The following is a 26320-nucleotide window of genomic DNA, read 5'->3' as shown; positions in this document are numbered from 1 at the left end:
TAGCCGGGGTACGCGACTCGTACGCACTGTCCGCGGAACGGGTCCCCTTCCGGCACCCCTCGCTGCCATTGCTGCTTTTACCTTTTGGGGCGGCAGCCCTTTGACCCCAGCGTTTCCTCTGTCTGCTTAAAAGCTACGCCGCCTAAAACATCTTAAGATAAGGACCAAGTCGGAGGCGCCCGGGGGGGGGGGGGGGGGGGGATATGGAGATGGCCCGCTGCCCGGCGGCCCGCAAACTCAACTGTTACCATTAATGATATATTGTGCACTAAATGGTATTGTGTGTTGCACGCAGTAGCTAGGTCGTGTTGAGTATTTCACTGTTCTGCGCTTTCGTTTACCTCTACGAGAAGCACTAGCGATGTCACTCTGACGCACCAACCACTTCTTAATGTGCACGCAAATAAGAAAAAAAGAATTCCGTGCGACGCCTACCCTGGGAATAGACGCTCATATACTGGTTCAGGTCGATGGCCCATTCAGTGATCGCCCCATGTCCAAAGGGAATTCCTCACACATCACGTCCGCTGCTCCAGGTAGAGTCGAGCTCTTCCCTGTGCAGCACTCCGCCAACACTATGGGCAATCATCCCTTGGATAATCATCCAAACGCGGTGACGTGCGCCCTCAACTCACCCTCAATGCACTGGCCCGGGTCTCGGACACTTATTGGATCTCTCTCTCTCTCTCTCTATCTCTCTTTATGCGCGCGTGCGTGCGTCCGAACGATTAATTCAGTGAGACAGTTAGTGAAAGCAGCTCGACGCTATCAGTGGTAACTCACAATTTACAAGTACCTAGCCACATAATCTGCAACACGCCGCAGAGATCCATGCGGCGTTTATCAAGAGTATTAGTTCGACCTCACGAATGACATCGCCATTCGCAAAACAGTTCGCTGCGTAGAGCACGTTGAACGCGATGTCTTCGTGCCAGGGCAATGCAAAGCAGCGGACAGCTGCCGGATGCTCGGCACAGCGAAGACGTCGGCCGAGGCTGCAACGCAAGCGCCCAGCTGCTACTCGTTGCGTGGGGGCTCCCAGTAGGCTTCCGCAGCTGCCGGCATCAAGGCAGCGGCAACACAATGACTACAGAGAACGGAAAAACTGCAACATATTAGCCGTGTCTTTGTGTCGAACAAGCGGAAGCAAGTGAAGACAAGCAATGCCCAGAGTTCTGGTGGGGCTTTAGATGATTGACAACCAACGAAAAAACAGCCCGCGGGCAAGGCGAAAACATTCTAGCGCTGTAAAAGAAAGCGCCTAATCACCACCCACCTTCTCTTTTCCCTCATTTCTTTTTCACCGACGAAAGGCAGGACGAGGGTTATAAGGGAAAGAAAGAAAATGGGAAAAAAATGCGCAAATTCCTTTCCTCTACATACGGCAGACGCGAGACGGGCCTATAAACCCGCGGCAACTAAATACGCGCCAATGTGGAAAACGCTATACGATTCGCGAAAGAAATGAGCGACGCTTGCTGAATAACTTTCTGAAAAACCGACTATTTCTGACATGTTTTTTTTTTTTGTTTCCCCCTCTCTTTCACCAATTTTCGCAGCGCCGACCATCAATAACGCACGGAGCGCTTCTTCCGCTGACAACTGCGGTTCGGCTGAAAAAATATCTGCGTGGGCGTCAGCTTTCCGGTTCATCCCTTTCCTTCCTTCGTTCTATTCTTCTTTTCCATTTTTAGTGTTTTTTTTTTTTACGTGATTAAAGCACCACAGATGTCACATGGAAGCTGCCTCACGTGCCTAGGCCACAATAGAAAACTACACGGGCCGTAGATACGCTTTTTATACGCGGTCCTGAAAGAGAATTGAGTCGCTAGATGTAATACAGGAAAGCTTTGTTCGAGAGAGAGAGAGAAAAAACAACGATGTCAGTTCCAGAAGTAGAGAGTTACAGCTACCTACTTTGTCTATCGCTATTACTAGCGATAGACAATGTACGACTTATGCGCCTTAGAAAATGTTAAATGCTTGAAGGTATAGTAAATCAACAGCCACTGTAAAGCCTAATAAAGCCTCTACGTGCGCGTATTCACAGCGCAACAGAAAACAGTGCGAAGGAAATACGGGCGCCGCACAAGGCGTCCACGACCACATTTTGTTTACGAAGAAACATACGCGACACACCTCGACACACTTATCACACAGGCGCCGCATTGTAGTATAAACAAGCGCGCAACGAATGCATGCACTCCGCAGGCATGCCCAATACGATGCGATTAAATACCCGCCGAGGTCCACAAATAGTCTAATACATGACACAGGAAAAACTGCCGTGTAAAGGGAGACCGGATACATGCCCACCGCCACGCAGATGTCAGTCGGGTCACGGCGCACCTGCCCACCCGCATACACAGTCGACAACAGGGCGATGTAGTCGCCTCGTCGCCGACAAAGCGCCTTGACTCACTTGAATACCAGACGCGTTATGTCGTCCCAGGTAGTGCATCTGGCGAGCGCGGCAACACGCGGCGCATCGGCGAGAGAGGTCGCTCCTGACGCCGCCGCTAAGACGCGGCGGCCACTGGAGCGGACGTACGTCGGTCCGCACAACAGGGACGTAATGCTTTTAAATTCTTTTTTCGGTGTCCCACTACAGCCCGCATAGAAAGTGAGAGCACCTCGCCCCAAAATGTTTGTGGCGGGCGCTGCCTACGCCAAAAGGCGACGAAATGTGCAGTTTCTGTCAAAAGCACGCGACGTCATTCGCGACTGGTCGGTGCAGTTCCTGAACTTCGCCTACATGTATTCCTGACAATCGGCTGCCTCACCGAGCTAGCAGGGAAAAAAAACGCGCACCGTTCCCTGTCACTTTGTAGGTGACAATTATTACAAAGCATGGCCCCCAAATGTCAGGGAAGTCACTGACTGGGCCGAATATTAGGCCATCTTAAAGGGCCACTGAGGTCTAATTAAAGTTAGCTTGTATCGGTACGTCACCACATTCAAACGACAAAGACGGTACTTTCACTGAGCCGCCGTGGTGGCTCAATGGCTAAGGCACTCGGCTCTTACCCGAAAGACGCGTATTCTATTCCGGCCGCGGCGGTAGAAATTCGATGGAGGCGAAATTCTAGAGGCCCGTGTACTGTGCGCTGTCAGTGCACCTTAAAGAACGCCAGGCGGATGAAATTTCCGGAACCCTTCACTACGGCGTCTCTCATAGCCTGAGTCGCTTCGGTACGTTAAACCCCCATCAACCGCCAACCAATTTACTTTCACTGAAAAACGAGCTTTTATAGGTTAGAAAACAGGGGGGGAGGGGGGGGGGGGGGGGAATAAAATACAGGTGTCGTCGGCACCGGCTGATTTCGCAGGTAAACTGCTGTGCGTCGACAGAATTTTCTACACCGATCTCGGAGGCTCAATTGAAAACGGCGATCCCAGAGGGGTTTTTTTTTTGTTTTTTTTTTTGTACAGACGTTCTTGAATCGAATGGCGGGAAAATTTTTAAACGCTATTTTCTCGACAGTAAACGCGCCTTTCGTTGTCGGACAAACATCAGCCCCGCCAGAAAGAGCATTAGAACCGATTTTCAGCGAGAACAAAATTTTCATGGAGTTGCCCTCAGCGTACAGCTACCGTTGACGCCACCGTCGGGCGCTGCCTGTACACAGGTGAACTGCGCGTGCGCAGACAGTCACAGACGCGGTAACTGCAGGGGCAGAGCAGTGATGGCAAATTAACACGTTCGACCAACTGCGCACGCGAAAAGAGCGCAAGTCAAGCATGTCAAGCTACCGCCAGACAAGATTGGTAACGGTGGTGAAATGTGCCAGTGATAAGCTAAAGAAGTCATTCGTAACCATCCGCGGTGGTGTGCAAAGGTATGTAAGTTACATAAGTAGAGAGTTTAAGGTGAGCGGGTTTACTGTCCGCTCCGCTCGCAGTTCCCAGCGGAGCCACAGCGGAGCGTCGCGAAGAGTAGTTTTAGCGCTGCGTCTTCCCCGTCCGCTCAAGCGAGGCGACTCGTTGCGCCTCCTAGTGGTGGTAACTGGACTTGCCAGAAAATGGTTATAAGTAAGCCTCTCTGATATATGCGTGAATAAATAAATAATAGCTGTTTACATTTACTGTATGCTTTCTGGTAACAACAGTGATTTGGTTTTAGCAGTGAAGCTTTCGTATTACAAAAAAAAAAAATTAAATGTCTGCCACTGCGAGAGCCAAGCCAAGACCACGCAAGTCACCCCTCGCAGCGTGCGCGTGTACGCATTTGTAGCGTTGTCTAGCGTGTGCATTCATCCTCTACTCGTGCGAGCGTCGATCGTGATCGAATTACGTTCGCAAGTTATCCGACACCGCCTGCAATCTGTTCGTCATGCCAAAAAGTATCCGGCAAGACCCGCGCTGGCGGCCGCCATGTTGAATGTTTACGTTTGGTTCGGCTAGCGCGTGCCCAGAAGGCTTTGCGCGAGGCCCGCTCGTCGGGCCCATGGTCGGGCCGCTCCGGACTCCGCTTGGCTCGCGCGGGAGCGGGGCGGAGGAGCCGTTCCGCTCGCGCGCTCCCGCCTGAGCGCTTCGCGCATGCGCAGTAGCGCTCCTGCTAGCTCGCTGAGCGGAGCGAGCACACAAACCCGCTCAGCTAAAACTCTCTAGTGTACGCTGAGTTACGCGCTTAAAATTAATAACCAAGGAGTGAAGTTCGCGGTGCTGTACATCGTTTGCCGCATCCGGTTCGCGTTAGTGGAATGCCCATTACGTTCTTTCTTGGGCCCTCCGCACAACCGCACAGAAGGGGGTGAGCTCAACCCAGCGGGATACGGGGGGCGCCGGATAGCGGAGGATTACGGGAAAGGTCAAGCTCCCTTCAGGGAGGAATTCATTAGGTCGCATCCTGTGTGCACGTGCGTGCGGCGAGGCGGACCCGCGTCACAGTGCGTGGCTTTTGTCCAATGTCTGCAGCAGCGTGCGTTGACAGCTTGAAGCGCGGTCAACAGGATATTGCCACGCTAGCTGCAAGCATGGGGAGCGACGATCCTTAATTAACAGATGGGTTGAAGTGATTTTCCTTGAACTTGGGTCGACCGTACGTTGGGAAAGTGAGTGTTCGCGAAGCTCGCAGCAGGAAAGCATAATTATCCGGAATCGTGATGGTAGAAAGTGTACATATGTGTACGGTGTCGCGATGAGTTACCTTCTTTCCCCAATCGTTGATTGGTTGTGTTATCCTTTCCAAATTGCTGATTGGTGATGTTTTCCTTTCCCCGATAAGTTATTGGGTGGATGTTTGTACAGTACCTGATTGATTATTCTCCCCACCGAGGGCGGGGACATAGGGTTTAATAAAAATCAGCTCTTTCGGCAGGACCGAGGGCTGGTTTCGTCACGTCGAGTCAGTCAAGTGTAAATATGTTTTCTCCTTGCTTGTGTCTTCCTTTGTGCTTTTAATTGTTATAAAAAGTTAACCTCTCCAGAAGTGTTCTCTTGCAATGTGATTGAGCAATTCGAATCTGCAAGACGGCAAGCATCTTACAACAATCATCTTTAACCCAATTTTCCTCTACGAGATCCAGAGAGGGAATCTCAACTCAAGGCATTAAAATACGTCCATAAAGCTTATACGCACGAAGGCGATGTACCTGCACTGCCAATCGGGCGCATCGCCCATCACGTAGCCTCAAAAGAACTGTAAAGGAGCCGCAGAAACGGAGTGCATACGCTGCACACGAATTGCGACTGGGACATTCGCGCGCTTTTTCCTGGCATGGGCAATGTTTGTGAACAGTATGCGTTGCCGTAAGGTAATTCGGGTTTCGAGATCCACACAAGACTCATCTGACACCTGAAAACATTGCTGCTGCATTCGCGCACACACACTGCTCGCCCGATCAGCAGACAGTCTTGTCTTTATCTCTTGTGTGTCCTCGCGTCTTCTTTTGCGCGCTGTCCTGATCTCTGAATACGTACTGCAATGGAATAGGAGGCACATGCCCGATCGAAGTAATGCGCAACGTAAATTGTGAGGCCATGGGCTCCTGCCTCGCCGACAGCCGTAACAGTGGCCAGCACGCGCCGAGCACTGCACTCGCATAACCGCAGTGATCCACAATTCCATGCCATTATAATTTTGCGATAAGGAAATTCCTTCCGCAGTAAGCCAGTCAAAGAGGACGAAGTGGTAAAACTCCGAATTTATTTATGTCGCCTGAGTACATCGCGAATACACCGAGTAAGCAGTATCATGTTACATATGACGTATGCAGGCCATCTGCAGGGTAGGACGCAATGAAAAGGTTTTACTCCTCGAAATAAGAAAGGGAAGAACGGCGGCCGCATCTTGTCTGCTTAACCGCAAAGTTAAGCAGGGCACAAAGAGACCGGAAGTTGGATTTTGGTTTTGAGGAAAGCAAAATGGCACAGTAACTGTCTCACTTCTCGATGGACACCGCAACCACGCCGTAAGGGAGGAGATAAAGGAAGGAGTGAAAGAAAGATGCGCCGTATAGTGGAGGCTCCGAAATAATTCCTATCACCCGGGGACCTTTAACATGCACTGACATCACGCACAGCACACCACTTTTGCACAGCACTTTTGCGCACCGACAAAAAGAAGAGGTGCGCGAAAAGGTTCGGCGCATTAATTACAGACAAGAAGGCTGAAATCAAGAGTCTGATGGAAGCTCGTGTGGTCGGAACTTCAACGGCACCCCATTTGTCTTCTCATGACAGCTGGCATGTAGTAAAGCAGCCCTGGATGGAAGTGCGACTACTCTCCGAAGGTAGAGAGGACGCCCAAGGCCTTACGCCAAAGATCACACATCCAGCGCATTATACCAAATGAGCTTTCGGTTTCAACAACACAAAAAATAAACGATGAACGTGCGCTGAATTCACTCTCTGAAATTCGCTTTTGACCGCAAAAAGGTCAGTATCCTTCACATTTACGCCAGCTCTTGAGCACGAGTTACGACATAGTTCACTAGAGAAAATTCACAAAGTACGGAAGCCAGGAGCGTGGTGGTGACATATCGGAATCGTTGGAATGATCGTTGGAATGTAGGCTTCGTTCTGAGGCCTGCTCCACTACTGGCGTAGCGCCTTCTGCTCCAGAATGGTCATTACCTTATCAGAGCAGTTACTTGGTTCAGGAGTTTTCGTACGGCATGTTATGACACCGACAAAGTTTTCAATCGCAACAAGCCACCTTTAACTTGAAAGCACGCGCAACCGCCACGAAAAAAAATGACATTTCCCGGATACAGCGATGGTTCAGCGGCACTTCCACCGCTTCCGTCATCATGCGCATTAAGTGATTCGAGGCCCTCTGACTCTTTCTGGATTTCGGCCGCGGTCAATTTTTGTAGCGAGAGCTACACTGCGCCAGCGCTTAGAGCCTTCAGCGTGACACCCCTTGAGCTCCGTGGCGGCGCCGTGGCCTTGAGCCGGTTGGTCACGTGATTCGGAGCAGTTGCTGCTGCCGGCAGCGCGCCGGCGAAACCGAGCTGCAACAGCTGCGCGCATGCGCCGTGTCGAGCATATGTGTGTGTGTGTGTGTGTGTGTGTGTGTGGGGGGGGGGGGGGGTTAGAGCGCTCGCTCTAGCGTCACTCCAGGTTTGACCAGAGCTAAACCACAGCAATTTTTTTCTTTCGTTCGAATCCGAAACTATGTTTTTGCGGAGCGTTTCCTGCTTTCACAGTTCGTTGTGTGAATGCGGGAGTGACCAGTGTGTCGCAAGCAACAAATGCACTTGCATTTGTCTCAGCTAAACAAAGATATTCCGACATGAAGGCGACTACAGACGGAAAACCCATGGTTCCACTCGCCTAAGCGAGATAAACGTATGTTTGCGTTGCTCCTCTGTTGATTCCGTGTGTTTTATTTCTTTATTTGGGTTCTTGCGCACCAAAGCGCTCAAAAATAAACTTCTACTTGCGATCTATTTTACAGCCCGATCACTTAACTTCCAAGCTGTTAATTTTTTTACGGCAGTAGCGTTTCATAATCCAACCTCTTTTCTAAACACAGCCATTTGTCTATTGCTAACGAACAAACCAAGATAAATTATAGGTGACTTTTAAGCACACAGAAATGCTACACACACCACTCGAAGCAAAAAAGAGGGGAGAGGGGGAATTCTTGCACGGGAACAAATCTTCGCCGAAGAAAGGAAAAAAAACGACAACAGCATTCTGAATTAAACATCGAAACAAGACCACCGAATTCTCAAAAAAAAAAAAAAATCGAAAAGTCCGACCCATAATTACATACCATCGAAACACGTGTTTTGAACAAGGGAGAAAAAAAAAGAGTATAGCTATTGTTGTGAGACATAAGTTGAAACTGGATAATTGTTTTTACAATAAGAAAAGAAATCCGAACAATACCTATAGCTTCAAGGCGTGGATGACATGCCGGAACCAGCAACATTCAAGCTACAGGCAACGGAAAACACATCCCACTGTGAAACCCGAGAATGCCGCGGCATGCAGACCAAGGTTCTGCGATCCCCCGAGGAAAGAAAGCACTGAAGCAGATAAGCCACTCACGTCTTATGGAATGGAAAGCTGAGCTACACGCGGTTAACGCTCAAGTTCGAAAAGAAGCACTCGTCTCACATCTTCTTTGCGTAGCCCTGTTGTTTCGCGCTGTTTTGGAAGACGGGCTCATGTTCGCCCACCGCACCGCGTGAACCAGCTCAGCCAACACGCGACTTCCTCAGCGGCTCTGCAGGAGGCCCGCGCTTGCCGGAAGCCAGGAGATTCCGCTCCGGTCAAAACATTGCGCGCCGGAAACTCGAGAAGCGCCGACCGCAGGAGGCAACTCCGTTCACTGCTGAGTCATCTCGCGCAACCAGCGGACGGGCAGACATGCACAGGCCCCGAGCATTCCAATGGCGGCGAAGCTCCGGCTGAGCTAGAAGAAGAGGGGGAGGGGAACTGGCACCCCCTCTGCGTGCAACGACACCGAAAGCGCACATTGCGACCGCGCGCAATCTGGAATGCGTCTTCTCCGATCCTCTCCTTGCCACATGCGCAGGCTGCTGCTGCAGCGGTTGCTGCTCGGAGGACCCACGGAGGGGAGGGACGGAGCGAGACAATCCGAGCCAAACACGAAGACAAGAGAAGCCGCAAAAACAATACGACGAGAGAAGGGCGCAAGCGGGAGAGTCGGTCGTCGCCGGAGCAAGGGACATAAATCTTTCTCGAAGAAAGTCGCTCCCGTATCCCAGGACAGAGAGATAGGAAGAAAGCGAGCTAGACACAGAGCAGGGCAGGGCGGGACGACGATCAGACTCGGCTATGCGCGCCTGTGTCGCAATGGCTGTATCGCTCGCCTGTCGCGGTTTCCTGCGCGGTCGTCGGTGGTTGCGCGCGCGCGACGCCGGGACACGACGAGGGGGGCTGTCGCGGAACGGCCGTCGCCCGAGCGTTGCACCCGCGGGACAGTTTCGAATCGGCGGACATACACGCTGCCGTACACTGCGGAGGGGGAGCGACCGACCTGACGTCACCCCGGTCGTAAATTGTGCAGTTCCCGCGAGCAGCGCGCCAGATGTTCAAAGTGCCGCGAGGCGCTGACACGAACTGGCTTCAATGGAGTCAGCGACGGGGAGATAATGCCCCGAAACCGATGACCCCGAAAATACGGCGAACAGAGGAAGCAGTAATATACGTATCAGCTCCAGCGCAGCGAACTCGGAGGTCGCACTTGCCTCGGAGTGCCCAGTTCATATCGTATATACGTAGGAGGGTTCGTGCTCTCGCAAGAAATTTATTCCGGGAGGGCCAGTATAATGACAGTTGCATACAAGTCTAAGCATTTCGTAACAGTTCAGAAAGCACAAAAGAAAAGGAAGAACTACACGAACTGCGCGATTACGGCGTTCTATCCGCTTGCAGAATTACTGCTGACGGACGCGCGCGCTACATCGATTACGAAAGCACGGCATAGTAGTAAATGCGACACGGGCAATAAATCGGCGAGCTGCATCCTGGTCTGCAGATACGACCGAAAATAAAAGTAGTCGAATGTGGCATTGTCTTTCGCGACATAGACGTCCCGATACATGCGCACCTTAAATAGAGTGCACGTTATGTTCAAGTGCCTTGCCTTGTATACCGAAAGTATACGAAGCACCACGAGGACTCTGTCCGCCTATCTTGATAGTACAAAAAAAAAAAAAAAATTCTTCCTCCATCGGAGGGAACATGAACTTCCTCACTCGCTCACAATGGTTTGGTTTGGTTTATGGGGTTTAACGTCCCAAAGCGACTCAGGCTACGAGAGACGCCGTAGTGAAGGGCTCCGGAAATTTCGACCACCTGGGGTTTTTTAACGTGCACTGACATCGCACAGTACACGGGCCTCTAGAGTTTCTCCTCCAAAGAAATTCAGCCGCCGCAGCCGGGATCGAACCCGTGTCTTTCGGGTCAGCAGCCGAGCACCATAACCACTGAGCCACCGCGGCGGCCCACTCGTTCACAATCAGAGAGGTCAACACTTGCTGTTGAGCGAGTTGGTTCGTTTCCACGTTCGCAGTACCCAGCGTAAGAAATAAGGGAACAAAAGAACAAGGACGAAAGGACAAAAACAAGGCGCTCCGTCCTGCCGTCCTTGTTCTCGTGTTGTGTTCCTTCTTGCGCTGTGTCCTGCAAGCAGAGAGGTCACCCGAGAGTATTTCTAAAGAAGGGTTTGTGAACTGCCTAAAAGATCACCCAAGCGTGGTGCCGGTGACCCACCTCGGAGGGGACGTAGCACGTAAGCCGTAAAAGAAGCGAGAACGAAAGCGAGAGCTACGAGCGCGGAGCTATGTAAGCTATAGCCGATCGGCGCCGCTACCATTTACGGAAGTGCATCCAGAGAAGCGCTCGACTTCCCTCACCAACTGCTCGAAAGCTTGCAGACGCTCTGAACGCTCGTCGCTAATTTCGACCTGACCGAGCGAGGCACGCCGAAACCGTTCGGAAACAACACACACGACCATGCAACACACATTGGCTGCGGAGAAAAAAAAACTTCCGTGTTTACCCGAGCGCGGGAAACGCGTATCTGGTTCAAAAGCGAGTGCACCACTCGATACCGGCTGTCATTCGCGACCCACCTCCCTTCCACACGGAGGGAGAAAAAAGCAAATCTACGGAGTCAGGAGAACGTCAATAAATATTCCCCTCAACACCTTCCATTAGACCAGCTGGGCGCGCCGAACACGTCTCTCGCGAGAAGAGCAAACATTTCGAAGGATATATAGACAGCCCTATAGACAAATGGAGGCGGCCCGGCAGAAGGCTTGCGCGAAGTCTCCGAAACGGAGCCGCAACAACCCTCGCTCGTTACCCTCCCTTCTCGTCCCCCTATTATTTTCTGCCCAGAACCGCGGGCAAACACCGAAATCTGGGCGCCCGAAACTCGGGGCACCAGTTGGGCTCGGTCCCCTAAAAGGAGTCAAGTCGTAACCCCCTCCCCGTATAAGAAACCGGCAGGGCGTCTCTCATAAACATTGTTCCCTCCTCCCCGCTCGACCCATCACGCGCAGAGGCCTTTTTCCTTCCCCGTCTAGTACACACGCACATACACACACCACCCTCGCCCTCTTCATTTATATCTCACAAGGAAGCAGGACCCCCTTAACCGGCCGCCATCTTATTTTTAGACGTCGCCCGAGCAGCGGCGGCCGTGGTACCGGCTCGAGCCGCGAGTGCGCGCTGTCCTCGCTCAGCCGAGAACAACAAGGGGGGCTCTCGCCCACCGCGCCTCCCGGGCAACACCGCAGGGGTGGATGAACCCCGACCAAACATCGCGGTGCTGCGCCCCGCGCTCTCAGCACGGGACCGTATCAAAACACGAGCCGACGGCACACAGATCCAGTGGCCGCTACGGCGCTACGCAAACAGTCCTGGACAGCGGGGCACCAGGGCCGACAGGCGGGCCCTGGGAACACGCCCGCACCAGCGGCCGTATACAAAGCTTCGTCGAGGCTGGACCGTGCGGTGAAGCTTTACCTGCGTTAGCTTCTGCGATCTTTCACAGTGACGCTCCTTCGCGTACTAAACAACATAACAGATAGGAGGAACGAGCGTCCGATACTTTTACCGCGGTAGGTATAATGCACACAACTATAAAAGCGCAGGACTGGGTACGGAACGTGGTGCCGTTTCACATTCGCAGGCAGAACATTTCATTCAGACAGCCTATCCGTCTGCGGTTCGAAGAGCATGTTAGTGTTTTAATCCTATAGCTCTGAAGCCAGCATTGATGTTGCAGCAAGCGTCAATACAAGCGAGCAAGCTCAAACCGTGCATTACACACGCAAGTATTTGATATCGCTCTTTTTTCGCGTGGGCTGGCATGCAACCCAGTGTTCCTGCGGGATATTGGACGCAGAACAAGTTGGTACAAAATGCATTGCGAGAACGCATGCAGTGACGCAGTTTCCATGGCTCCACGCGTAAATACCGAAATGACGCTGCGATACGGGATTTAGAGCTCGAAACTGAGCACACAACAGGAGACGCTTTGGTAGGAGGCATCAAGAACGGATGTTACGTGGAGCGACTGTGTTATGCGTATGCTGGCCGATGCTGCATCAGGCACACCGGGCTTCGCCGCACAAGCTTTCTCCTGCAAACAAGTGCTGACGCCGCGCCTGGGTAGTCGATTCACAGGAAGTTGCAGCGGAACGGCCAAGCCACATCCATACTTGGAGTAATCTTATCACTGTGAGTAGTTCGACGCCTCTGTCAACCGAGCAGAGCGAGATAAAGATCCCGGAAACATATTTTTAACATTACTGTACGTACACTGCATGTTCAGATGCCGGCTGCTGAGTCAACGAAAAGTTTCGCTCCCCGGCGAAGTCGTATAGAAAGGCTTGACTGCTCCTTCTCCACTAAGCAAACCGGCATTGGCGGTCTCTATCTAAACTTACAGGGCGAGGTACTGGAAATAAATCACTGATGCGCTACCACCCCCATAAACAAGCTGCCATGAAGATTTCTCCGCATACGAAGCCGGCGATCGCAAGTGTATCTCACGCGAAAAACAACAGCGGGACAGTGTTTCCAAACAAGCAACAAACCAACACCACGAGGAAAAAGGCACATCTGTGCGCGACGCCGCTGTCTGTCTCGCGGAAGAACTAAACCGACACATGAGACTGCGATGGCAATGACTTTGCGCGCCACCTCTGATCTTAGGCCTTTCTCACCGGTACAAAGAGGCGTATGTTGTGACTACAGTTGACCACAAAGGAGAACGCGTAGCAGCTGCGACCATACCGGCGAAAAGTCCGGATAGAGGAAACAGCAATAGCATACGCCTTGCCCATAAAGGCATCAGGGCGGAGGATCATAACAAGCGACTAAAAAAATTCGATATATAACTTCATCAAAGGCAGAGTACATCCCACAGCCGCAAAACTTATTAGTGAATACAGCTCAGAAACTCGAATCAAACTAATATGGACCCTCACACTCAGGCCTCCGAGGTAATGAAAAGTTCAGCAACATCGCCCCAGGACTAACTACCCGGCCAAGACCAGGCGCGTTCCCAAACCACGGGAACAGATCAGCGAGGTACCATCCACTCACCTTTAACGAAATCACTACTTTCTATCAAACGAGCAGAATGCAATACCCCCCTGCCAGCTCCACGCTCACGCAAGAGCAAAAGCAACCACTTTCAGGAAGCTCGAAACACACACATTCCCATGTCTAGCAATGCTTCAGCTAAAATTCACCCAGAGATAACTCTGCAAAATGCAAAAGCTGCGGGGACTATACCCAAACCTCAACCACATCATAATGGGCCTGCAGTAAGAATCCTTTAAGCTAAATAACCACAGGAGGAGTGGGAGACCGCGCAGCGCAGCTCGGACCTGTGGCAATAAAAGTTGCTCACGGACAGAGCTGAGCAGGTCGCTGAGATCCAAGAGATCAAGGCCACCAAGCCACAGTAGCTTACCTGCGCAAGAAGGGAACTTTCCTCTTCAAAGGCTCAAATAAAGTTTATTCTCTCTCTCTCTTACCGGTACCACTCCACTGTCCAGGACATCCTTATTACACACGGAAATCAGCGCCGTAGCAAGACGAACAACCTACAGTGCTAAATATGTTATAGAATGTAGCTTACGGTTCTTCCGCACAAGTCAGGACTGCGGTGTGGAGCAGTAAACTGCGCAGACACCTACCTCATCGCGCCCGCCTTCTTTCCGTGGCCCATTCTAGCCACTAGCTCCCTAGGCGCTGCCAATAAAAGCGTGCACGCGCGGAAAGAAGCCAATCGCGGTGGTTTGTTTGCACGAAAGCGAGACCAACAGGGGGTCTTCCACAGCGGACAGAGCGCGGAGGTGATCCCCCGAAGGGTGCCCACAGGCGCCCTGAATAAAGATACCCGCACCCCGCCTGCCTGCCAGCGCAGGTTGGCAGGCCAGACTAAACGGTGTTGCCGGGCGCACAGGAGCTCACTGCGGCTTCTGCAAACGTTTTCGGCCGCGAAGCCGCTGCCGTTGTTCCCCCGCCCTTGTTCTATTATTGAGTTCCGCCGGGAGGCGTCGGTACGGGAGCTCCGTACGCTGCGCCGCCTCTTCTTTCTAAAGGCTGGTTCATATGCAAGCGACTCAGCGAACTGAGCGATTGAGCGGCGCGTCCCGTCGAAAATTTCCAACTTGCTGGAACCCCGTCACTCTGGCCGTTCGAGACAGGTTTCTGCGCCAGAGAGGCAGAAATCGAGGGCGTTTTCACTTGCATGTGAAACAGGCGTTAGAAACCACACTCGTTCGCGCCGAGCAGGTGCGTATACTATCGCAATGGCGCGGCTTAGGGATTTGAGCATCCGCCTTGCATGCGGGAGGTCCGGGGTTCGATCCCCAGTGCCTCCGAGTACACACCAGCTGTCCAATGGGTACAAACTTTCCCTGGTCTGCTTGATGCTCACGGGTTGCCTGTGAAATGTTCGGAAAATTGGTCTTCGAGCTCACCTTGTATACACCGAAATACCTTGAACCATAAGTCCCCTCCGATTAAGCCACCCTAGCGCCACTAAAACTCATCATCATCATACTCAAGCAGGAGCGCACAGTTTTGGCCATTACCCTTCTAAAAGTAGTCAGTTGGTGAACACCCACTTCATCACCTATATATCCAAAGTGTGTTGAATATGGTTATTGCGCTAGCTTACACTCTAAACGAAAGTCTCAATCTTAATCCGGGGCATATACCACTGGACTTGAAGACGACCCGACTTCTTAACTTAAATTGGCGGATCTTTGAAGGGCAGAACGTGTTTTGACGTGTCAGCAAACAACCGTTTTTCGTTCAGAACCGCGCCGAATTGGAGACCTACGTTGGTACATGTGCGCCTATATGACAGCAGCAGAGTATGCGCGAGTTGCGACCAGTCTGTATTCAGGCAGACTGCCAGCGACGATAAACCCAACAGGCTCTCAAATTAGCCCGTTGACAGAACGGCGGCGACGAATGTTTAACGATTCAGACCCGCTCTCGGGAAGTTATGAGGTTCACTGGCAGATGATTGCATTTTTTCTCTCTCTCTCTGGGAAGGCCACCTCGCTGAGTGACGTCAGCAGCGTACGCCAAAGGCAATAACCACCACGGTAGACACCGTTGCTATTAGCGCTGCGAAAGACCACAAAACGAGAATTCAACTTGGCACATATTCATATTAAATGGTACCTTAAACGTTTAAAAGCAACGAGATATGAATGCAACGAAAGAGAGAGAGAAGCAGAAATTTTTCCCTACAAAACTACGGGGACTTTCAATCTATGACTTTTCATCTAACAGATGCATCGCGAATGTGGAACCACCCTTACCCAATCCCAATTACCACCCTCTCCGAAAGTTTCACATTAATCCCACGGTGCCCCGCACCCGCCCTTGACAACCAGCGCAGCTTAAGAGGTCCCGTCCGCGTCTCGCCCATTCGCAACCAAGCGACCGTGTTGCTACACATCCAGCCGTCATCGAATCCGACTTCCGGCTCCGCGGATGCATGACGTAGTGCATGCGGCCGAGCCGGAACTCCACGGATAAGGCGCAAAAAGAGACAGCAGTTCGGTGACGCTATATAGGTCCTTAAACACCGCTAATGACCATATATCCGTCACACCGAATGACATCTACGACCAGCAGGTGCCAATGGATGGACCAGATGCTGTACATCACGCGCAAAGGGTGAATTTGTAACCGTCTTATAGACCCGGACAGGGGGAAAGAAAGCACCCCCCTCACCGCCAGCTTGCGCAGAAAGCGAAGCGTACGCCGTCTGGACCAGGAACAGGAGTCAAACATCTGGTCCTCCGCCAGAGCGGCGCGTCAAGGAATGCTTTAGACGAGACGAAGAGCCGGCCTCCAAAGCGCTGTGCGACAAGGACCCAGTATGTCTTCGTTCCGGAACAAAAAGGCGAGGAAGCCAGCGTCCAATTGTCAGCCGAGAGAAGGAGAGGGGAAAAGGGAAAAAAAGGCGCCAGGCCGCGTGATTTACGACGCACGCGTATAGCCGTGACCAGTCGCTCAACAATGAACACGAGCAAGACGCGACGATGCACGAGAGATCTGACTACGGACGTCCTCCCGCGGTGTCGAGAATGATGGGCGGCGTACCGAACACCCTGGGACCGAACAGAAGTCATCAAAACACGAGGAGAAAAAGAAAAAAGAAACAAAGAACGATTTCGTTTTCGCTGGTGTCAGCGAACTTTCGCCGCAGGCGCTAAATATTTACTTCTCCATCAACGCATACCATAACGCTCGTGCCACAAGGACGACAGACAAATATAGCTTTGCGTGATTTATTTCAACTCGATAGAGTTAATTAAGGCTCCCGTTCTGCAGAAAATCCGGCGTCGTCATCGGCGTTGTGAGCGAAAAATCCCCGGAGAACAACAACCTGGGGGGGTCACGTGACCTTGTGACGTCATCAAAGCCCACCCATCGGATTGTGAGCAAACTGCCCACCATGGCAGGTGGCAGTTAAATTAATGAACTGGTCGCGAGGGGTTGCTCGGGAAGGTCGGCCTGGATCTCACAAGCCCCACCGGTGGCAGCACCTGCCATCATCGCAGGGCAGTGGCGCATCACTTAACCGCTCCACCACTGCGCCAGGAGTGGTACGAGGACTCCCAGGGAATCTATGAATGTGTAGTATAGAATGACCAATTCCGCATATATGGGCATTAACCGATTAATGCTATCGCGCCATACCCTTACGGCGGAGCTTAAGTGACCCCTCCTTTATATATATATATATATAGACAACTGCACTGAACGAGAAAGCTCCCCGCCACCTTAACGGCTGGCAAAGGGATGAGCTCGCGAAGGCTGGAAACAACCCCTACCCGGCTTGCCGCTGCGCTTCCGTAATCCGGAAACTTCAGTCCGCCTCGATGACGGGTGCAGGCCGATCGCGTGAAAACGAAACCTGTTCTATTAATTCCAAAACGACAGTTTTCGACACAGCACACAACGGCAGCACCGCCATTTTTTTCTCCAAGCAGGCTGTTTCAAACTACAGCCGCGGTGTGGTAGAAAACTTAGTATACATCACATACACAGTGACTTTATACGCAGAGCCGGCATTAAATCACTTCAGATAGCCGGGCACTAATTCATGCAGGATCTCTGCGCAGTTTTCTTTTTCCCCTCCTTATACTGAAATCAAAACGGAGTGTGTGGTATAAACCCATTAAACGAAAAAAAAAAAAAGGAACAGCTAAACGTACAGCATAAACTTGCACGAAAGTTACGCTTGCACATTCAATACACGCCTGCTTTTTTTCTTTCTTTCTTTCGCCGCCAAACACACAACCGCCACCGCACGTAGCAAGCCCGCCGAGGAATGATCTCGCAGCCCAGAATGTCGCCACGCCAGGGAAAAGGCCGACGACGATAACAATCAGAGTGAAATAAAAAAAGAAATGGCGCCTCGAGGCGTCTGCTGCGCGCCAGGCAGCCCCATAACTCTCGCCGTTACAAGGTGCAGAAAGGACAAACAAGACGAATGCCTCATTGTTGTGTCCGAGCCAAGGATCGCGGGGCGCGACAGCGGATCACACGAGCTGCAGCAGGACATGGCTTCTCGGGCGCCGAGGAAAGCCGCCGGACCGTATGGAAAAAAAAGAGAGAGAGAGAGAGTGGTCCGTGTCGGCAGAAGCGGTCAAAACCCTGCGCGTTTATAGCGACGTCTAGACGGCTCTAATGAAGACTGCGCCACTAAATGACTGAGAAGGTGAGCCAAATGCTGACGCGAAGGGGCCTTTTGTTTGGGTAGAAAAATCAGCAGAACGCTTCTCAACAATGCGCGGAAGAACAGGGACACAAATGTACGAGGTCTGTTAGAAAAGTATCCGACCTTTGGCCGAAGAAAAAAAACTGGCATAACTGGAGCGTTGGAAACGTAATCACCTTCAAAGTAGTCTCCTTGGGACTCCACACACTTCTCCCAGCGGTGCTGCCATTATTGGAAGTATTCCGAAAAGGCCTTTTTCGGAATGGAGTTTAGCTCAGCTGTCGTTGCAGCCATAATGTCCTCTCTTGTCTGAAATCGCGCTCCTTTCAATGTCCTCTTGACTTTGGGAAACAGCCAGAAGTCGCAGGGGGCCATATCACGAGATTTATGAGTCTGTTGAACTACAGTAGTCTGGTTTTTCGCGAAAAAAGTCTGAATCAAGTGCGAGGAATGTGCAGGAGCATTGTCGTGATGGATGCACCAATTTCCTGTTGACCTCAACTCCGGTATCTTGCGCCGTACAGCACCACGTAGGCGACGGAGGATGCCCCTATAGTATTCTTTGGTCGTTGTTTGACTTTGTAGGGTGCGTACTAGTGGTGTGCCACACAGAGGGAGTCAAAGAAAGCTGTCAGCATCACTTTGACATTGCTGCGCACTTGGCGGGCCTTCTTTTGTCTCGGTGACATGAAATGCTTCACAGTGACGACTGGGATTTGGTTTCCGGGTCGTACCCGTACACTCAAGACTCGTCACCAGTGATTATGGTGTTTATGAAGTCGGGATCACTGTTTGTGGAATTTAGCATGTCCTGCGAGACTTCAACACGCAGCTGCTTTTGCTCCGCCGTGAGCAGCTTCGGCACGAATTTCGCCGCAACTCTCTCCATGGCCAAATCTTCGGGAATAATGGAATGTGCAGAAAAATTGCTGACGTCCACCTCTTCCACAGTTTCTCGGATAGTCACACGACGGTCCCGCATCACCACACCGTTCACTTCGGCAATGACCTGGTCATTTCGGCATGTTGATGGCCGACCAGAGCGTGGCTCGCTCTCCGCCGATGTGCGGCCATCTTTAAATCAATTGAACCACTGTTTAATTTGTGTGCTTCTCATAGCATCTTCACCGAAAGCCGCTCTGAATATTCCGAACAGTTTCCACTCGGTTGTCATCCGGTTTCTGACAAAATTTGATGCAGTAGCGCCGCTCCTGTTGCTCCGCCATTTTCCTTGTAATAAAAAACCGACGAGAGCACTGCGCACTGCCTCACTCAAACGCTGCGTGCCAGCGACTGACGCTATCGACTGGCCGGAAAATATTCGTACATGCGCACGAAGCTTCAACGTCGGCTGGTGCAAGCGCGCTTGTTGCATATCCATCAAGTGTTCGCAAAAAAAAATAAAGTCGGATACTTTTCTAACAGACCTCGTATTCCATGAAGCGTGTCGCGGTAACGAAAGTGCCGCAGGAAAACAAAGCATAAGAGGCCGACGACGCATATAAGAAAAAGTAAAGTACAACTATAGTCGGATGCAACTCAAGAAAGAAGCGGCTTTTCCCGTCACACGATCCCCTTATAGCCAATGGCGTCGGCTGATTCTCATGAGCCCGCTATAGCGTGACAAAATGCAGGGAGCGGCGTGGCAATGCAGAAAGGGGACTATCCCCGACCACAGAGGGAAAGGATTTTCATCGGCTACTCCCTGCACTTGTCACCTAGCAGGTTCAATGAGACCAGCCGACGCCTTTGGCTGGAACGGGGTCCTTTGAAGAGGAAAATCCGCTTCGTTCTTGAGTTTTATCCGACTATAGTCGTCTGTTAGTGCGTAACATGCAGGGAAGTGCGTCAGCACGAAGTGGGCGGAGCCCTAGAGGACTACATCCACTGGCTTTGGATTGGATTGGATTGGACTTGGGGCTTATCCCTTTGTAACGGGCGGACATTGCACGAACGTCCTAGCCAACTTTGTGACGCTACGGCGAAGACTGTCCCGCCGTGTTATCACCACCACCTAACGCTTCAGTCCACTCCAATTTTCAAGGCGGCGCTTTGTTGTTTCGACCGCACTGGCCTTGGTAATGGCTTCCTGGTTGTTCATTTCACTGTCGCCCGCACCGCCCTCTGCCGGTTGCCCTGTGTCAAAACCTAGCGCCTGCGGAAGGGTACATCCACTCGGTTGGCAGGGGTGGAGCGATCGACATGACAGCACCACATGCTCGATCGTCTCCTCTTCCTGTCCACACATCGTGCACAAGAAGACCGCATTGTCCTGGCCGGCAATCCGGGCTTGCCACTTCTTAGTGCGCAGCACTCCCGCCCGAGCCTCGAAGAGTAGGGCACTGCCAAGGGAGTTGTCGTAGAAGCGCTCCTGCGCAATCTCTCGTTTGTGCGCAGAATACAATCCGAGAGCTGGCTTGGCTTCTGCATTGGTCTGCCACAGCGCTGTCTCCGTCGCCACTACACGTTGCCGCACCTTCCCTTTTCTCCAGCAGGTGCCCTCGGTGTCGGTGATCGTAGGTAGTGGCACACCGTATTTGCTCCCCAACGCTCGTACCCTCCTCTTCCAGCGCGTGCACATACCAGAGTACAGCAGACACCGCTGTACTTTATGGGCCCAGCGTTCTTCCCCAAGCATCCACGAGCGCATCTCGAAATTGAGCTTCGCCGTCGCCTCCCGTGCCTCGAAGGTGGACCACCCCACGTCTCCCTGCACGGCCTCGTTTGGGGACGTACGGTGGGCACCCAGAGCCCGCCGTCCCACCTCTCTCTGTCGTCGCTCCAGAAATTCACGGGTCCCCGATGAGACACATAGCACCGCGTTCGCATAAGTCAGTCCCGGCACCATCACCGCCTTCCAAATGGTGCGCAGTATTTCCAGTCTGTTGAATGACCATAGCGCCTTGGCTCTCAGGACACATTGGTTCCGAAGCGCCTTCGCGCGGAGGCCACTCTCATACAGCTCCAGGTATGCCCGCTGTGTCGTGAGCTCTATTCCAAGGTATCTGTAGGAATGCGCCCACGGTAGCTCACGTCCCTGTAGCAACAGCTTCGGCTCCACGCCCGTCGGGGCACGGGACCAGCACAGCACTGCGCTCTTCCGTGCACTGAATTGGAGACCCAGCTGCCCTGCATGTGCGGTGCAGATATCCAGCAGCTTCTGGAGGCCTGGTTCCGAGCCCGCCACCAGCACGATGTCGTCAGCGTACAACAGGCCTGGGAGGACCTGTCGCACCACCCGCCCATCGCTCATGTAGGTTAGGTCGAAACCTGCACCACACCGCTCCAGTTCACCTTCCAGGTCGCTCAGCAGCAGCATGAACAGCAGTGGGCATCCTTGACGAAGGCCCCGCTGTACCTCAATCGGACGAGACCGGAGGCCCTGCCACTCCACAACAACTTTAGTGTCTGTGTAGAGTGCGCGCAGCCGGGAGACTACCTCTTCGGGCAGTCCTTTGAGACGTAGCCTATTCCAAAGGATCCCGTGGTCCACGCAGTCATAGGCCTTTTCCACATCCAAGAAGGCCGCCCACAACTCTCTACCCTGACCTGCCGCGAGCTCTATGCACTGGGTCAGGATGAACAGGTTGTCCTCCAACCGCCGTCCCTGGCGAAAGCCCTGCTGCAACTCGCCCAGCACCTTTTCTCGCTCCGCCCATGCTTGAATCCGTCTACTCCGACGCTGATGTCGGTGCCGACCGAAGGAGCATGATCTGCGACAGACCATCATATTACCCCCCAAGCAGAGTCTATACTGAAACTACCAACGAAGCACACATGCTGCTGCGGTTTCTTTCGTTACTTATCTCTCCAACTGCAATTTTGGATTCGGACCGCGAACGGCCAATAAGCTCGTTTTCGTCTTCACATTGCACACAGGGCTACCACAGTTGTTTTATTCAACACGAATCATCTCTCGCTGCCTATTCTAGTTTCATTCACAGAGACATGTAACGACACAGGATACATATCCGGCCGGCTTGACAGCGACGAAGTCGAGCAAAAAGATTTCTCAGCAACCAAATGGCTTAAACGTTTAAAAAAAAAACCCTCGATGGGGTTCACGCGGGTCAGATCATGATTCAAGTGTCCGACGCGGCGTTTTCTCTTGCTTCCGCGTTGCTTTTGTCGCGCTTAATTTCCCGGCTCGAATCGTGCGCGACTCATTGGCTCAATTTCCTTCCGCGGCAGCCGCGTAGGCGCGTCCACCGCATGTTTCTCGTTCAAGCAGCAACCTCTCGAGCGTCATTGCCGGGCTTCGCGGAGGCCTATCGAGCTTCGTCACGCGTGTCTTGCTCCTGTCGGAGAAACAGAGGCCGGTTCTGCCGACAGACAGTGACGCGGGGAGCATCAGGCAGGCCCCGGTAGAAATCGGCGCAGCGGGAAGAAAAACAAACAGATAAACGAAAAAAAGAGAAAAAACGAGGGCGGCCGATAAGCCCTCAGTGTGCGGGGGATGGATGACACGGTGGAGGGAGGATCGGTGGTGGGCAACGGCAGGGGCGAAACCAGCGTCGGGTGAGTCGCCCGCCGCGCTTCCTGCCGCCCTAATGAAGGCCACTTAGCGAACCCACGTCCTCGCTCCTACTCTCTCTCTCTCCCAACCCTCCTCCTCCTCATCGCCCACTTTCGGCAGGGCCTGACCCAGCAGAAAGGGGCAGGGGAGTTACTAAGCAACGCCGATGGGCGGAATTACAATGGGTCGGAAGAGCCCACCCGTAAGAGGACAAGGACAGTGCTGAGTTGAGGCGACGATACCGGAACTATGCAGGTTTCGGCCTCAGAGATGCGGTGTGACAGCAAATACGTATGCTGAAGATTTGCGGGATCGCAGCGGACCACCCAGAGCAAGATGACCAGCATGGCAGGCTTCTAGTTCCGAACAGCCCGTGCCGTGCGTGCGCACCGAGCACGCGCTGTCCATCTTTATTTTCCTCTATCGCGGGCTGGTAACGCCGATCTCAGCGCCTGCGCTTTATAGCGTCACCGGGCGCTATACGTATATGCACGAAATCTTCCTTCGGCATTCACATGCCAGCTAGTTCAACTCGCGTCTTAACATTCATTCAGAACACAACACACAGAGCACAAGATGATTTCAGAAAGCACTGCCACTGGGAAACAACTGCGAGAAAGAAGGACCGTAGGTCGTGCAAGCAGTGGGCGAGTTGGTCATGTCGTATACAGAGAAAATAAATTAAGAGCATGATGCGGAATTAGGTGGGTGGAAATCACGAGCAATTTTTAGTAGCTCTGCGAAAATTTAGAAGCACACAAAAACATAGAACCCCCCCCCCTCCCTTTTTTTTTCTGAATCATTAACTTCTCTCAAGACACTCGCCATGATAGTCTCAGCACTCTAGCAGTTTCATAAATTGTTTTTGAAAGCCGTTCTCCCACTCATATTCTTTGAAAATTTAGAAAGTGAATCGCAACATAATATCCCGTAGTTGTCCCAGTACAACCTATACTGAGTAAAAGGAAACTGATATCCCCGAGAATACGAACAGTCCAGCGCGGCAAACAAGCAAACAAATAAATAATTAAATAAGGCAGCAGACACTAGGCGCACAGGTGCAAACAAGGTGTACAATCCCTCCATGCTAATTATTATATCCCTACCCTATTAAACAAAATGATGCGACTTTATAAGGCACGGAAGCACGGGTTGCGTTCCTTTACGCCCGCAGGCCTCCGCTAACAAACAGGAACCAGGGGCGAACCCCAAGAATCGCCTCATATATATCTACGAGCGTCTGAAGATCATACACAACACCCCGTCACAATCAATAAGCCCGAAGTCCTTGGCCGCAATGGGTGACTGCTTGGAGCAGTCAGCGTGCTCGCAACAAAGGTCCCGCATCTAATGCGCACTAAGCGATAGCGAGAGACGTGCACTATCGCACGCGGTAAACACCATTGTTCGCAACAACCGGGCCGGGACCGAATCGTGTCTCTGGCGCCACATTCCGTGGACCGGCACGCCGACGAACCTGCTCCAACTTGCCCTCCTCGGATGCCGCCGTCAAACTCGAATGCCTGAGGAGGTTGCCGCTGAGCTTGCGGGCAAACTCTGTTCGCATGACTGAACAGTAATGAAAGAATCCAGTCCCTTCTCGGACTAGCAGTGAAGTCGTACAGGTTACGTTATTTCTGCTTGCCAGTTCTTGAATGTTTGCCCTGCCGGGAAATAGATTTTTTTTTTTTTCGTTTCATTTTGGCAACTGCTCTCGAGGATGGTCTTAAAACCAATGCCCGGCGCCGATAGCCACATCCTGAAGAGGAATTTTTAAGAAACAAGGATGAAATTGGTGTTTTCGACCCTCTGCAACTGTACAACATGGAGCTCTGACGTCAGCGGTGCAGCTTCTTCGCCTATGAGCGAACAGTCCACGGCCAATCTACAGTTCAGGTACTGCGCATTGTATGTCGTGCCTCCTGGAGACCTATTTACTCAGGTCGTTCAACCTTATTTCATCCCTCTATTTCACGATTGATTGATTGATTTATTGATTGATTGATTGATCGATTTATTGATTGATTGATTGATTGATTGATTGATTGATTGATTGATTGATTGATTGATTGATTGATTGAACTGCTGGCCATGATATGGCCCAAGCACGAAGGGTAATACACTAACCAGGCAATGAAAATGCAAATGACAAAAATATAAGTTACAGCTTACAACATGCGAGTCAAATGCAGTCCAATTGTTTAGAGCCATGATAACAAACAACTCTAAAGTTTGCCTGAAAGGTCAACACACTAAGAAAAGTAAAAAATGAAGACTCCTCTTTCCCTTTTCGTAGTGCACGGCAGCCAACCACAGCTTCTTTCTGGACAACCCCCCTTCCCCACTTTCAGTCCCTCCCTTCTAGAAGACGACCCCGTGAAAATGCTCTCCTTTCAACTAATACAAGCAAACCGTATAAAACCGTATTTGTTTTTCGTGTGGCTCAATTTAATTCACGAGGGTGAGAAGCCATATAAATAAACACAGGAACGGGGGATAAACCACGTTTCATAAACCCTGTAAATTTATCCGCGGACTCTCGTCCTCCTTCTGTGTTGTCCAATTTCCTCTTTTTTTTTTTTCAAGCATAACAGGAACGTGCATAGTTTTAACTCAATCCGGAATTGAATCAAAATTCCTAGGCGAAGCAAATGTTAGCGTTGTGGATGCGCGGCTGTCGAAAAATCCCCTAAGGCAACTAACGTTCACGCAACCTAAGGCAATGAAATGAAAGTCGGAATGTTGCGATATGTTTTATCACATCGCGTCTCCAGCGCCAAAGCCATATAAGCATGCACACCCGTGGCGGTATATACAGGGTGTTTCATCGAATACTTTACACAATTTTTTAAAATAGGCTTTTTGAGTTAGAAGAGCGCTTTTTTCGGCATAGTCAGCGGCGTAGTACGTCAGAATACAGCTGTGTTAATTACTAGCAGCGTATTTAACTAATATTTAATAGTTAACTTTATAACCTTTACTGCAAGGCTCCTTAATAATTTGGATGTGTGTAGCCCACCGTAAGTAATAGAAATTGAAAATCGTTTTCAGGAAAGGAAATGACGCAGTAACTGTCTAACATATCTCGGTGGACACCCGAACAGGGAAGGGATAAATGAGGGAGTGAATGAAGATGCCGTAGTGGAGGGCTCCAAAATAATTTCGACCACCTGAGGATCTTTAACATGCACTGACATCGCACAGCACACGGGCTCCTTTTGCGTTTCGTCTCCATCGAAACACGGCCGCCGCGGTCGGGTTCGAACCCGGGTACTCGGGCTCAGTAGCCGAGCGCCCTAACGACTGAGTCATCGCGGCGGGTCCGTAAGTAATATCCATATCAGTTTTTAGAATACCTTCTGCGCTGTGGCCCAACAAATGTTGGCTATTTCGACAAGTTACGTGCACTGGAGAAGTTGCTTTACCTGCAAGCTCCTCGAACGCGCATTTATTTTGCCGCTCTATACTGCTTTGTAGTGGCCACTTAGCATTACTGCCAATACCTTCCCACATGTCGTTCACTCCGGCTCTGGTCAGTGCACAGACCTTCGCATACCCTTGGTTCCAGTCTTACCGCTCCATTTCTTCCAGAAGTACAGCGTGAC

General features: G+C 51.7%; 1 protein-coding gene and 1 long non-coding RNA gene across 7 annotated transcripts in view; one reads left to right on the top strand and one right to left on the bottom strand.

Moving 5' to 3' along the window:
- The window catches only part of cv-c (RhoGTPase activating protein), a 436691-nt gene that overhangs the window by 294667 nt on the left and 115704 nt on the right, over nucleotides 1-26320 (bottom strand). The window contains exon 1 of one of the 6 annotated variants that reach the window (XM_089566647.1): nucleotides 2313-2455. The exons of 4 other annotated variants lie outside the window; for them this stretch is intronic. The gene's annotated coding sequence lies outside the window, so the exon portion shown is untranslated. Of the gene's footprint in view, nucleotides 1-2312; nucleotides 2456-26320 lie in introns of those variants that run through there. One more of the 6 variants, XM_089566649.1, reaches the window with a different exon arrangement.
- Nucleotides 24145-25235, top strand: LOC149372231 (uncharacterized). Its single transcript, XR_016286979.1, has 2 exons — nucleotides 24145-24611; nucleotides 25012-25235. It is a non-coding gene; the product is annotated as an uncharacterized LOC149372231 (long non-coding RNA).

Source organism: Amblyomma mixtum, chromosome 1, assembly GCF_055824585.1.
Source record: "Amblyomma mixtum isolate Tamu chromosome 1, ASM5582458v1, whole genome shotgun sequence".
NCBI classification, from domain to species: Eukaryota; Metazoa; Arthropoda; class Arachnida; order Ixodida; family Ixodidae; genus Amblyomma; species Amblyomma mixtum.
This window is presented reverse-complemented; position numbering and strand designations above follow the sequence as displayed.